Raw genomic sequence first — 15,352 nt, forward strand, 5'->3', positions numbered from 1 at the left:
TGACGAGTCGCGAGTCGCGTGTAAAAAGCGGAAGATGCGCTTCTCTCTATCCTCCGCGCGCGCGCGCGCGCGCACGCACAGTTACAGCCCCGCTGATTAGCATTAATTACGTCATTCTCGCGTTAACGGGTCGGACAGCCGCGTAATGACGACACGCGGTTTGTGCGTGCTCGCTCCGCGTGCGTGTGCGTGCGCGAGCGCGTTAACGATCCCGTAATAACGATAAAGCAGCGCGGGTTACTGTTACCATTAATGGCCGTTAGGCTTCTCGCGCCTCGACGCGGCGTTAAGAGCGGGGAACCAGTCGGCGAGTAAAGTTGCGTCACCGTGCGCACGCTCTCTCTCTCTCTCTCTCTCTCTCTCTCTCTCTCTCATTTTCCTGCCCGCTCCCTATCCCTCTTACTCCGGCAACGTTGTTATTGAAAAATTTCAGCCGGCTCGCGCCATGGAAACAGTTTTACGACGGCCACGGTGCCATCTTAGGCGCGATGCGAATGTCGGACTAATGTCCTTACGACATCGCGCCCGCGCGAGGACCGGTGCGCCGGTGCCAGGCGCGCTACCGTAATCCTTTACGGCTCGACTTTACGACGTTGTTACGTCCCATTAACCTCGGCTTCGATTTTCGGCGACGCGGCCTCCGTCACTCGCTCCTCCGCGATGGGCTCCTCCGCCATGTTATTCCACGCGGTCGCGGAAGTTACGAGACGAGCGGAAAAAATACTCGCGCACACGCGCATACTTGCGCGCGTGCATGTACACCTTCTCTCCCCCCCTCCCCCGCCCCGTGATTTTATCCGTGACAAGACATGCAAAGGCCGGCTCTCTCTCTCTCTCTCTCTCTTCATTCAATGTAATTCAATGCAGATATAAATATGATATTACCGTGTATAAACGGCGACGCAGGCAAATATATTGAGAGAGCGTGCGAGTCGCATTATCTAACCGGCCATTACCTGAAATTATTTCCTAACCGGCTATTTCGCGCCGCTTATCTGGTAGTGGCTGGCTGAGTCGGCATTTTGGTTGTGCATTATAACGTGCTAAAAATCCCGTCGGGCTCGCAGGATGCGCCGCATAGCGTCTCGACTCAGGTGCACTCTCGCAACACCTGATTGTCGGCGGCGAATCGCACGAACGGGGGGAATCCCGCGGAGGATCGCGACGAGGAACGACAGATCGTGCACGACGATCATAAGCTCAATGGCGTAACCGCTTGGTCTTGCTTTCGTGCAAAAGCGGGCAGAGCCACACGATCGTCGGTGTCGATAACGGGCCGCCGCTATCCGGCAACGGCAACAAATTGGGGTTCCATAATCGCGCTAATGTATCAGCCGTGTTGCACGGGTGTGACGGTAAAATTGCCGCGTCGTCCTTTCGCGAGAAAGAGGCAGAGAAACTCGCCGATCTTATCTATCGGCCGCTTAACGAGTATGCAAAGTGTTCGCTTTTAAGGAAGAAACCGCGGATTCTTGCTCGCTCTCGTAAAAAAGGAGAAGATATGGAGGAGGAACAACACGAGCTATTGCTCGCGTTTCTTCTCGGGAGCCTCGGATAAGTCAGCTGTTGAGAAGCAACGACCGCGAATAAGCACGATGAGATTTGAATTACCGATCCGGCGGATTCCCCGTCGCGGAGTTTGGTCTCTTCTTCAGGAATGCGCAAGACACCGAAGTATCATCGTTGACTTCATTATCTTCTCCTCGCTCAGCTCGCCCTCGCCGCTGCGAGACGAAGTGTCCCGCTAAAAAAGTCACTAGCAAACTGCTCCCGCTGAAGATCGCGCTCTCGATCAGAACTCGCGATCGATGACACTCGCGTCGTCGGTATCCCCCTCCCCCTCCCCCTCCCCCCGGTAGCTTCTTCCGTTCGCCAAGCCCGAGCTCTTCTCGACGGTCAGCGACGCGTGATCGTAACGGCACACCGCGCTTCCGCGTATCAAATCGATGTCTCGTGCGCACCCTCGCCAGGATGATGGGGTATTCTTGCGTACAAGGAGGAAGCGCACTCCGGCACGCGATACGGAGATTAACGCGGTACTTCGAGAAGCGGCGACTTCGCTCGCGACAGCGAGTCTCCGTGCGCGTTTAACGCGTGCATATAACAGCCGGGCGATTTAATTCGCCCGCGGATCGCGCGGATCGTTCCCTCTCAGCTCCCAGTTTGACGTAAATTCTCCAGTCCAGTTCGATATCGACTTTCCCTCGAGAAATCGAGAGCAATACGTAATACTAATAATAATGACAAAATCAGATCATGGATCGATATAAGCAACAAGACGAGTGAGTAGTTTTCAGACGACGCGCACAAAATCCTCAAGACGGCAATTGCCGAGGACAGCCTCGTGCGGAGCAGCACGAGGTACGGTCTCAACCTTGATGAGATTTGGCGCGTCGAGATGAACGGACGCGCCGGGTCGGCGCGTACACGCGGCTTCGTTTTGTTTCGTTTCATTTCGTTTCCGTTTCGTTCGGCAGTAAAACGACAAGCGCGCCAAAGTTATCGATCCCGTAGCCGCGCACTTGCGCTCCTTCGTTCTCTTTCTCTCTCTCTCTCTCTCTCTCTCTCTCTCTCTCTCTCTCCCTCGATCTCGAGCACTCTCACGGCTCCGCCGCCGCCGCTCGAAATTAGAAAAGTGCCCGGTGTAAAACCGAGAGAACACGGGGTTTAGTTACAACCTATGGCAGCCGAACAGCTGCCGCGGCACCGAGCCAAGCGCGGGTCCAACGTCGGGATATCACGCGAGAGAGACGCGCAGAAGAAGATGAAGACGGCGGAGGGAACAGCGTCCGGAGGGAGGCACCGCGGAATGACTGAGAGGAGCAACGGACGAGGGGAGGAGGAGGGGGCAGGTGGAGGCCGAGGAAGACAACCCGGTCCCTGAAGACAACGACCCACCACTCAGTCCCTCGTAAAAAGGACGGGAATGTCACTGAATGACGGACCGCGGGACCGGCTCGGTAAGTAATTCTTCGGCAATTACATAATTACTCGTGGTTAGCCCTTGCGCGTTAGCCACTCGCCGTGCCGTAGCTCGGCTCTCTCTCTTTCTCTCTCTCTCTCTCTCTCTCTCTCTCTCTCTCTCTCTCTCTGTCTCCCTTGCGCGCGCGCTGGTGGAGAGGAGTCGTTACGATATTTACTACTATATAATGGCTGCCCCTGCCGACGAAGAAACGGACCGCTCGCTGGCCGACGAGCGAGTGAGAGCAGCGGCGGGAATTTAAGGACCAAGCGCGCGTCCTCGGCGAGACCGAGAGCGGTCTCCGCCTCGCCTCCGAAGGACAGGTGAGGAATCGGCGTTTAGAGGTCGTTAGGTTCTACGGCAGGCGCCGCGTGAACCTCGCGCGCGACTTGACATCCGCTTTTCTCTGCGGCAGGATTGACGACTCGCTCTTGTTGCGTCGTCTGGGCCGTGAGAGGGAGGGGGGGGGGAGATAGAGAGAGAGAGAGAAAGAGAAACAGAGGAATCCGCGTGGGAATGGGACGACGTGCCAATCACGAGCGTGACACGTGCGTTTTCCGGTGTCGCTCGACTTGTCCTTCGTCTCGTCGTATTTCAATCACCGGTCGGGTCGATAGCGAAGTCGAGAGGATTCGCGAATCAACGAGGGTCGTCACGAAGACGCTGCGCGGAGACGAGACGCTCGAACGTACGCACTCGTGTTCGTAAGGGGGTTTCCTCCCCTCGGAGGGGGAGGGGAGGGGGCTGTCTCGCTCTTTCTTTTTTTCGGGAGAACGAAAAAGACGATAGATCATATCTTCTCTTTGCGGAGGGATACTAATCATGGTCGAAAATAATACGAAACGCGAGAGGTAGCGGCTCGCTCGCACGTATCTCGTGGAAACACACAGCGCGCGTTCGGCTCATCATTATGCACGGGCGCCGCGCACCCGAAATTAGCTGTGATCGATGGACGTCGAATGAGAGCGGCGGAAAGAAGCGAGTGCGCTCAAAACGCACGAAGCGTTAACGCTGATCGAGGGTCGCGTGAGTGATTTGGCCGGGTTCAGGGCGGTACCACGCATCTCGGCTCCGAAACCAAGACCGACGATCACGCTCTTATTTCTTTCGTCGGCCGGGTGCATACAGGCGCGCTCGCGCACGCACACACACACCCATTCGCACGCACACGCACACGCACACGCTGCACTGTGGCGAACATGCCGAAATAGTGATTAGGAATTTGCATCGTTGCGTCCGTCATTCCCAGCGACTGCCGTAGCGGAGCCCCGGGGATAATTTTCCGAAAAGAGAACGCCGACAGCAGCGACTTGGCGATAAAGCGTGCGCAAATATCTTGCCGGGCTCGCCGTATTCAAGGCTGTTTCGTGCCGACGATTTCAAGCTCGAGCTCACGGCTCAACACGGCACGACGCGACGATGCTGATCGCGTAGCGTGTCGCATCCGATAATTAAGGCGCTAATAATCTCCTGCGTTTCATTTATGCTCGAGAGAGCCCAAGCAGCAGCTTCAAGACGTCTTGCGTCAAGGCGTCTTGCTCGCTGCCGAGTTTCGGACTATTTCAACAACGTGAGAACGCTTGTCGCGGGCCGCGGATGTAATTCTCGAGTGAATCGCAAGCTTCGTTGCAAACTTCGTCGCAGGCGCGTCTCGCACCTTCGGCGAGTCGGATCTCTCCTTTCTCGCTCAGGTCGACCTAGAGATTCCCGTCGATGTCGCCGTGCGACAGGCGTCATTCTCGGATCGCTCGGAAGGCCGTGCACGAAACGAACGTCCGAGAAGCCGGTCCCAACCGGCCCACGGATTCCTCTAACGATGACTTTTGTACGCGGACAGCAGGCAAATACGAGCGCGTCGCAAAAAGGAAGCGGCCGAAGCACGCGTGACCTGTATTTAAGGTGGTTTCGATGGGCTCAGGGACCAGGCTCCCTCTTCACCCCTCCGCCACCTCTTTTCCCTCCTCGCCCTCTCCGCCGCCGCCGCCGCCGCCGCCCCTTCTCGTTTGATTCTTATTTGCAAACCGCCCTCTCCCTGGTGCTCCCCTCGATGGTGCACGCGAACGTGAGAACCGTTGTTGCTGCTCGCTTTCGTCGAACCACGTGTGAAACGCGCGTGCAGTAGAGACCAGCTCTAATTCGATAGTCCAGAGCGAAGCTGGCTGCGTAAAATAGCGATTTCCGGTGCCGACCTAGCCCTCGCCTAGCCGCTCGCGCTAGGTCTCGCGTTTTCTACACCACCTCGCACGATCGGCCGCGACGGTGTCTTCCCCGCCTCTTGCCTCTTTGTCTACTTGGGTAACTCGACTGCTATTCGCATGGTTGATCGCTTCAGGGAATCGCTATTCGACGAATCGTCATGTATCTTATGACGATCGACAGAGAGAGAGAGAGAGAGAAAGAGAGAGAGAGCGATCGGAAAAATCCCATCCTCTTACTCTCGAGGCAATAAGCTGAATCCATTTGCTCCAACCACAATGTATTTTTATCTTATTTATGAATCCTGAGTGTAATGTAATGTGTGTGTGTGATGTATGTGTGATGGTTTATCTAGGAAGGATCGTTCACCGGGTGGAGAGGCTCGCAATACCTCTCGTGCTGCAACGCGCGAGGAGTTACGGTTGTGACTCTTTCTCGCGTCACGTTTCACGAAGGTGCGATATTTCCAAAGGATGAAAGGGGGAGAGGCAGGAGAGGCGAGAGTGAGAATCAGCAATTCTCCTAGATCCGCCTATCGGCGAGGAACTCCTCGAGGACCTCGCTCGCGCTCGTCGCGAGCATCCACCGCGATTCTTACATCCTCACCTCTTACCCCAAATCCCACTCGCCTCTCTTTCTCCATCTCTCTCAATATTTATTACGACTACAGCCGGAGTGCGCTTTCGCACCCTTATCGAGACCTCCCGCCCCGTCGCAGCCCGCTCGCGCCCGAAGCCGTGAGCGTCCGTGGTCTCGGCGGCGGTGGTCTCGAGAGAGGCGATTCCAATTCGATATCACCGACGCAGCGCGCGAGGGGAGGAAGAGAGCATCGCGCAGCGCGCAGCTCCGTGCGCGCTCTGTGCGCTCCTATCAGTCATCGGTAATAAATTTAGAAACAAATTGCCGGTCACCCCGGCGACCCATCGCGGAAAGGCAAACGGGGCCCCGGATAGGGGGCACAGGGGTACAGTTGCAGGCAGCGTGAGCAGTCGCAGGGGGGAGGGACGGGGAGGGATGAAGGGGACGAGAGAGCAGCGAACGAGCCGCAAAGCAAACAACAATAATAATTATTTGATACGAGTCGGCGGCGGGCGGAGAGGATGGCGGGGGGTTGGTAGGAGGGTGGGAGGGGGTAGGAAGGAAGGACTGCCCTTACGCGAGTACGCTTGTAATATCTGTAATGGGCTGTTCTACTCGAGTGACCTGTCGGCCGACGCTGAATTAATGGCGGCCGAGATTTCGCGTGGAAACGAGACGATCGGTACGAGTGAGCGTGCGACGGGCGGGGGGAAGGGCAGGAGGACTGGCGGAGGCGGCCGCGTAAGGAAAGAGGGACCGGAGCGCGCGGGGCCCGGCGGCGGCGGCGGCGGCGGCGGCGGCTGCACCAGGATCGTCTCTCCCTGTCTCTCCTTCCTGAGAACTGCAGTCGGCAGTCCCGACGGTCGTGACGCACGAGCGGCGTACTCCTCGCCAACTCCTACGTCGGTATCGGGGGGGTGGACGGGTTCGCGCTCTCGCATAATCGTATTTTCCAACGTAACGTAGAGGAGCTACGCGCGCGCGCGCCTCGCCGCCGAGACTCTTACGGCGAGGATGGAAGATTAGGGGGTACGTTCGAGCGATGGATGTTTGCCGACGAAAGGGAGTGCGCGGGACTCGCGCACTTTGCTCCAAGTTCGCGAGGTGAATAATAAATTGATTCACTTGATACTCCTCCTCTGAGGAGAGAAATTTCACGAATCGATGGAACGAAGCTAGCAAACGGGAAAATAAAAGAATCATCGACAACCCGACACGTTTCGCGTCTAACCTGCCTAGATTACGCGACACTATGAGACGTTTCTCCATATTACTTCGAGCTGATTCTTCATTCTTCGAAAAAAAATAAAACACGCAATTGTACGCCAGCGATTATTTTGTGTCTTGCGATTTTAACCGAAGGACCACGTCGGAGATGGACGCGCACCCCAGGCGGGAAGGGTGACCGCGCGAACGGAAAGCTCGCGCTAATTGAACGAGAGGTCGTTCGGGGCAAACCGCGGAGCGCGCTCTCCCTGAGCGCTCTCGTTCGACGGGGAGAGCGCATTTATGACGGTCGCTTGATGCGCTCCTAATTGGCCTAAGAAGGATAAAAAAGGAGAACGCTCGAGCACCGTCTGCGCGACGCCGCTGTCTGACGATGGTAATTTCGACAGCGAAGGCGGCGACACTCGTAATCGAGCGCATTATCATGCGCGGCGGTTCTTCGGCAGGAGGATCAATGTATGCAACAACTCGCGTCGATCGACCACATTTATACGCACAGCCGGTTGATCTCGCGCGCCCTCCGAATCGCCTCTTTCGTCTCCTGCTGATGAGGGCAGAGAAGAAAGCAGCTGAAGTAACCGCTTACTCCATTGGCCAAGTATTCCATTACGAGCAATTATCTCCGCGAAGTAAAGCGACCGTCGGTCGCGCAATGATCGAGCTTTCGATCGGACAGATTTAACGCGAGATCTCGCGCGCGCGCGAGCGAGCGAGCGAGCGTACGCGCGTGTACAGGTTGCAAAGCTGATAAATCGGCGGGATCAATTTTCATTGCGAGTGGCAACTATGAGCGCTAACGAGCGCCGGGAACGAATCGACGACTATTAAGGCCTCGACGTCGGGGCTGGCTTTCGCGAGCGCGTCCAGCGCACGATTATTACGTCGCCGAGGTTACTCGCAGTCTCCGCTAATATGCTAATTACCGCAACACGCGTCCGATCGCGTAGCCGACGGCCCGTCGTCCTCCGCATGGTCGCGCGATGAGGCGTATATTAAACGCGCGGTGGACGTCCGTCTCTCGTCCTCGTTCGTCATAATAGCGCGCATTAGTCAAAAACCGCGGGATCATTTGGAGAGCCGGAGTTGCCATCGACGAAAAAGCGAAATTACTGATATGCGGCGAAGGTCATTAGCGTCCGCCAGCACCGGCAGGAGGGGGAGAGCGGTCAGGACCGAGAGCGAGAGAGGAAAAGAAAGAAGGAGAGAGAGAGAGAGAGAGAGAGAGAGAAGAGGCAAAGGTGGGAGGATCGAAGCTTCTTGCACGGTGGAATATTTCCATGCAATTCGATACACCACACACACACACACACACACACACACACACACACACACACACACACGAGTAATCTGTCCACCCGTCCGCTGGCGGCGTGCGACCAAAATTGCAACGCGGTATCGCGAGGGGGCCTCTTTGCGGTACCAACATGCAACTCATTATGCATCAGCGGCAGTGCACATGTGCATTTTTGCGAGAGAGCGCGCAAGCAGAATCGCGCCGCACGCGTCGCGTGCAACCAATCGCATGCTACGCGCGATGCATTGTTCCGCGCTCCGCGCCCGCGGGTAAACCGCGCGTTCGCCGGATCGTAAATATCGCGCGCGCGCGCGCGCGCGAGCGAGCGAGCGAGCGAGCGAACGAGCGCGGACATTCCTACGACGACGTGCAAAGATTTCCTCCGCGCTCCCGTCCGTTTCTCACTGATCGTTCTCGCATATTGTTGCGACGAAGAAGAAAGACCCGCCGTGATTACAGCCGTGAACATCGGGAGGGGTTACATCAATCCGCCGCGGGCCGCTTTCGCACGACGCGCCGAGAGAAATATATCCTGCGATCCTGCGTCTCCGACTGCTGAATAAAAGCGAGTCCCGTCGAGTTCGCTGGGACTTTCCTCGCCTTTTCCAGGCTCACGCGAGTCGTTCGAATGTCGGACACCGTTGCCGATTCTCCCGGCTAACTTCCGCCGACAGTCCTTGCTTGAAACTTGTCTCACGCGACAACTACTCGGCTTCGAGGTCAGAGTTGGGACTGAATTTTCCGGTCGAATCATGTGACACATGTGAGATCCTGGTTGCAATTCGTTCGAGAATTTCGCATGAAACTCTGCATACGAGCCCGCACATCCCAGTGGAAACCAGTTTCTGGAGTAATGACCATTAATACGGAGTCAGGACGTTAATCGACAAATAATCGTGAGATCCTCCCGCGCGCGCCGGCCGGGCCGAGATCTTTCCTCGGCAGGAAGAGCGCGTCGAGCTGCCACAAAGGTTAGGCTCCGATGAGAACCTCGCAGGAGAGATATATTGGTTGGAATCGTTGGATGCGCCGGAATCCCCGTATCGGCCGGGATGTCACGGGGTACCCCCTGATTTTCCCGGCCGCTCGAGAGCAATATGTATCCCGACGGCGGGACACGCACGAGAGGCGCCTCTCTCCCGTGTGTGTTGCCCGCTCGAACAAGCCGGCGTAAAATTCGGCGATGAGCGTGACGGCCGCGGAACAGCTGGCGGGACGTTTTCCGAAACAGGTAACGCCGGCGCGCGGGGAGTGTTCCAGGACATAATGATACAGTGGGGCTGGTGGTAAAGGGCGAGATCCTCCCGCTGCTAATTAAAATCTGCCCGCGGAATACATTACCGCAGCCGTCGTACGAGAGACGCACGCAACACACGCACGCGGGCGTACCGCGTGTGTGTACACAACGTGGCCGGGGACCCAAAGTGGAAAACAACGCCCACCGCGCCCGGCCGATTTGACACTTCATTATTCGCCGACCACGTGAGACCCTGTCATTAAAACGAGATTAGTCTCGTAATCGTAAAGTCCGACCGACCGACGAGAAGGCTCGCGTCGCGCCTCCTCCTACTACTCGTTCCGTTCGGGGCCGAGTTACAAAGTAGAATAAAGATGGTAATAAGCACCGGTCGTATATTTCAAGCTCCGCCGCGGTCAGCCCTGAGAAAGAGAGAGGGAGAGACAGGGGGCAGATACAATGAGAGAGAAAGAAAGAGAGAGAGAGAGAGAGGGAGAGCGCAAGAGTCAAAAGCTCGCTCGAGCGAGCTCCTCTCTTCGTCTCTCTCTCTCTCTCGCCTCTCCCCGCCGAGCGAAGTCGTCCGCGAGAGTTAACGCGAAATTTTCCAACTTGGAAAATTGAAAGCTTAGAAGAACGTGGAACTTGGCCGGCGGCTTACCGAACGAGGAGTTATCTCTTAATTTTGTTTGTCGACGGGATATGCATTGATCGCCGCGTCAGCAGTTGGCGGAAATTTTGCCAAGTCCTCGGCAGCGGGAGTCGCGAAAGATTCCCACGAGCGGAGGATCTCTTCCGCAGTTTATCGCAATCGAGACTGCGACGAGTATCGCGCTCGGAGAAATATCGAGGAGCACGCTTACGTGTCTCTCTCGGCGCGATCTCGTTTCGCGAGCAACCGCGTAGATGCGTGGAAACGGCGAGGGTGGCCGCGGAGCGTCGCGAACAGGGTTCGGTTCGGTTAGCCGTTGGCACCACGGCGATGGAACGTCGCGAGCGTTCAGCCCAATCCGCCGAAAACGGACGAGGGTGGTGGCGTCCTAGCCGATTCGCGCACGTCGACTCGGTGCATACGCAAATGCCGCGGAGCTCGGCAGAAACGTCCAGCTTACGGAGGATTAACGTCACGCCTTGGCAGAGTCCACCCGTGGGACCGAGACGGGAATAAGAGTACCCCCCTCTCGCGCCTCTCGCGTGCGTGTGTGTGTGCATGCATGCGCTTGCGAGCACGCGCGTGTCGGTGTCGCGACGGTCGTGGTTAAACCTGCCGAGTTTCCACGAGGATGCTCGCGGAACTTCAGACAATGGAATATCCGCGAACGTCAGAATATTTTTTCCTTTTTTCTTCATCAGAGGCCTAACCTCACCTAATTTAATATGTCGTAATTGGCTATCTAATATCTACATGCACTACACGTAACTGTCTCAGAGTCTCAGAGACGACGTGTCGTAACTTGAGATTCGTCACTCGTGAGACATCTGAATTTCGAACTGAACCTGGGAATTTTCATTTGAATCATGATAAACGTTGCATGAGAAGTTATTCGAATTTTTCCGCAAACGTAACTCTCAGTGGAATTCTCTCAGAAAGACGTGTTGGCGCATCCGCAGTGGTCCGCGTCGTCGCGAGACTCTTGGCAGCTCGCGCGAATCGTCTTATGGGCGGCCGAGCATTCCGCGTAGCCGAGCAAGGCTTCGAGCGATCAGCTACCCCACGTTCGTCGGGACTACATACACCCGGGAGGAAGATTCCGTCGCGGTGGAATTCCGAGGACGCGCCGAGGGGATTCCCTCGCACGTTCCGCGGCATCGAGTCGCGCGCGCGCGCGCTTCCAGGCGTCTTTTTTATTTCGCGAAAATGAGAGTTTACTGCCGTGCGCGGGGTAAGAGAGAAGAACGCTCCTTTGTCTCTTTATGGTCGGAAAGTGGCCCGTGGAGCAAGCACGGTGCACAGGCCGAGACCCAAGACAGCATCGCCATCGCCATCGCCATCGCCATCACTATCTCCGCCGCCGCCGCCGCCGCCGCCGCCGCCGCCACCGTCGTCGCCGTCGAAGTCGCCGCCGCCGTTGCACGGCCGCGGCGGCCGTCTTCTTCTTGGACGCCACGAAGAAGTACGGTCGGATAATAACGAGTTTCGCTGTCGTCCCTTTCGCCCTGCGCGTAGCGCGAGTCGTAAAGTCAGCCGATGTTAACCCCCCGCCCGTCCCGTCAACCGCCCCTCCTCATCCCTTGGTCGCTCCCAGCCCGTCGACTGTTCGACCGTTTTTCTTCCACGGCGATGTGGACGATCGTGTCAAATTTTTATTGCGCCAACGAGCCTGTCTCGCGCGGCCTCTCGCAATCGTCTCGCCTTATACGGCGCTGCGATGATGAAAAGAAAGAGAGAGAGAGAGAGAAAAAGAGAGGGAAAGTGTACGAGAGGGAGAGAGGGAAGCGGGGAGAAAGAGTTTTACATTGTATACCCTGGGATTTCATCGACACTGCATCCCTCGTAGCGAGCGAGTAGACGGATCGCCAAGGATAACGATGATGATTGTGTGAACGTGATAATAAATCCGACAAGCAAAACGCGCATGTCTGTCGTCTCGATCGAAACCCGCCGTACGTTAACTTTGCAGCTACTTTCCTCTTCAACAGTCAACACGTCGAGCACTCTGAGACGGTCGCGTCGATTATCGCGGTATCATCGCGTCTCCTTGCGTTACGTATGAAATTGTAATTAATTGCGTCTGAATAATCAGCTGTACGCTTGCTTGCGACAGAGAACCGCGAGTGAAGCGCAAGTAAAATGAAAAGAAATACCTCTCGAATTATTCATCCATCGCACCTTCGGCACATTTCAATGGTCAAGGAAGCTCTCTCGCTCCATCGACGTTCCATCAATGTTGCAGACGCGCTTCTTGAAGACGCTTCTCCGGCGAGTCGTGACGAGTCCGCGGCCAGTCGTTCGCCAGCGGAGATCGCTCGAGGTGGTCGAGGTGGTCGCGCGTTTTACGTATCACCGGCTCGGCCCGTGGAGCCGTTGTCGCGCCCGTTTCCCGTTAGGTCGTGCAATATTGAGCGCGGTGTCTATTACAGCGCGGCGGTACCTGACGTCCCGCGAGTGACGCGACGCGCCCGATATTTTCTTCCCTCCTTTTTCCCGCCAACGAGGGGGTACGAGTACGAGGGCGCCGGGCGAGGAGGAGGCGAAGACGCATTACCAGATTGGCTGGAGCGCGCGGGCGCGCTCGCTCGCACGCACGCAGCGCTCGCATTCAAGGGGGTCCTTTACATTCATGAAGCTTTTATTCGCTTGATTTGACTGGGCGCTTCGTATTCGCGGCTCTCGATTTGATTTGCATTGATTGGAGTGGCCGCGGCTCTCCCGATAACGACCGTTTTTCTTCGGCGCGCGGATTCGGATTCCGCGATGCTCTGCGCGGATCCCGCGATACTCTCGACCCGGCCGGGACACGCGCGCGGGAGGAAATCTCGGCTCCTACGGCGGATCATCGGCGGGCATCAGACTAAACGCGGCACGATATCGCTGTCTCTCGGCGGCCGAAAACTCGCGGCAGCTCGTCTGTATCGGCACGTGCGTATCGGCTGCGTTCAATTCAGTCGAGATTGCCGAGAGCGATCGAAGAGGGTCCGATAGACGATCCTTCTGTTTCTGGAGCCGAGTTTTCGTCCAGTCGCCGGGTGACGGAAAATCAGTCGCGAAATTTGAATGTTCTCCAGTGCGCCGTAAACACATGCAGGTATTTTCACACTGATTTAGAGAGCGTGGATCGTACACACCGACGAAAATTAAATTTCTCGTATTATTTGGGAATTTTTTTGTTTTACTTTCAATTTTACCGATATCGTTTTGCAAATGGCAATGTCTCTCTTTTATTTTAAGAGAGGATACGGCATTTTCTGTTGATGAATAAATAAATATCTGCGAGTCGTATGAGAAAATTATTGCTTCAGAATTACACACCCGGCCAGCATCGGAAAGAGCGAACGGGTTTTCGGCGATTTAGTTGCAGATATTGCAAGAACTCTCCGCAAATCACTGTGTAGAATATGCATCCTGTGTTGTACGTTGTACAGCCACGAATACGTTTTAAATCATTGATTTAATTTTTAGACAGGATCGCGCAACACCGCGCGCTACGTACAAATGAAGTGTTAATTAAATATGAATCACCCCGCGTAATAGTAGGTATAACAGCGTATTAAAATCTGTAACATTAATGTAGCCAATAAGCGCTCGTAAACACTACGTTGTAAAATATAATTTTGCGCGCGAAATTTGTCGTATCGCGCGGAGCGTGTAAACATACGCCGAAAATTATTAATCCGTCCGGTAGTGGGCAGAACACGACGAATTATACGGCTGAAAATCGTCGCTGACGATTCTGCCGGTTGATAGCCGACTAGATTAATCGGGATCCGAAGAAAGTCACCCTCCTCGACGCGATTAACGTCGCGCACGGTGGATAACGCACGTTTGCGACGACGTCCGGGAGTCGAGAAAGGGAGGAAGAAAGGGCGCACAAACAGGCGATGGCCGAATAACAAATACAAGCATCGTAAACGCGACGCTTCTCAACGCCGCGGTAACCTGAGAGACTCGTTTTCACCGTGAAGTGAGCTCCGCTAGGACGCGCGACGTGTTCCTCGGGCGCCGACAATAGGTACGCACAAAGCGGCACTCCACCATCCCAATTTCGTCTCCTTCCACGACAACGGCGGCATTGTGTTCGCGTCAGGCGGCAGAACGATGATTAATCGATCGACGGACCATGGATATCGCCGCCGATGCTCCCTTCTTCTCGCTCTCTTCGCGGTCGTGCGCGCTGCGGCTGCTACCACCACCGCCATGGTCATGGATGAAAGAGATGCCGAAGAATAAGTCGCGTAATACCGCGGGACGCGGCAGGGGATGACCGTTTCCATTAATAAAAATCATATCGCTATTAAAGCCGAAAATATTTACACTGTCGCGCAACAACCGAGCGTTCAAGCGACCGCTCCCCTTTTCCGAGAGGCCCTCATCGTCGTCGTGGTCGTCGTCGCGGTCGGTTTCCGATCGTGAGCCGCGCGTCACCTCCCGAGGAGACGAGGCTGTCGTGAAAAAAAAATCGACGAGACCGTCGTCGTCCGGACGTCGCCGTCTAATCGTCGCGCGGTGAGTCTCCGTTTTCCTCTCGTTTTCTTTCTTCGTTCTTTCCTCGCGCGAGAAAGGGACAGGGAGAGGGGGAGAGACAGAGAGAGAGAGAGAGAGAGAAAGGCCACCTGGGAATTTCCCAGATGAAATTGATTCGTACGCGGCACTTTGCGGCGGTCCGATGATCCGCCGCCACCGCCGCCGCCGCCGCCGCGGCCCGCCGCGACCGCATCATTCATCTCAGAGCCGGGGTGTACTATTAGCACTGTTATTTATGGTGAAAAAGACCGCGTGGACCGCGAGCGGCACCCATTATGTATCGAGATCGGGTCGCCCGGTGATTTATGCCGGCCGTGCAAATTGCCGCTTGTCCTTTGTAAGCGAAACGTCGCCGATTAAATCCCGCACCGCGTCGTCGGTCGTGATTTAGCGAAGTTTAGGAGGGCCCCACTGCCGCCGCCGCCGCCGCCGCTGCCGCCGCCGCCGCCGCCGCCGCCGCCGCCTCGTGATTGCGAAATTAGCGATCGCAAGATTACGCCGTGTTTACCGGCGCGAAAAATGCGGGCGCGGCTGTGCCGGCATATCTTTTTCTAGCAACACGATACACATCGCGATTATCCGTGTAAACCTAACTGAATTAACTGGCAAGAGGAAGGAGGGAGAGGGTAAGAAAGGACGATGTGCGCAAAGAGGCATAGCAGATGTGAGAAGTTGGGT

Source organism: Harpegnathos saltator, unplaced genomic scaffold (assembly GCF_003227715.2).
Source record: "Harpegnathos saltator strain DR-91 unplaced genomic scaffold, Hsal_v8.6 scaffold185, whole genome shotgun sequence".
In the NCBI taxonomy this organism is placed as follows: Eukaryota; Metazoa; Arthropoda; class Insecta; order Hymenoptera; family Formicidae; genus Harpegnathos; species Harpegnathos saltator.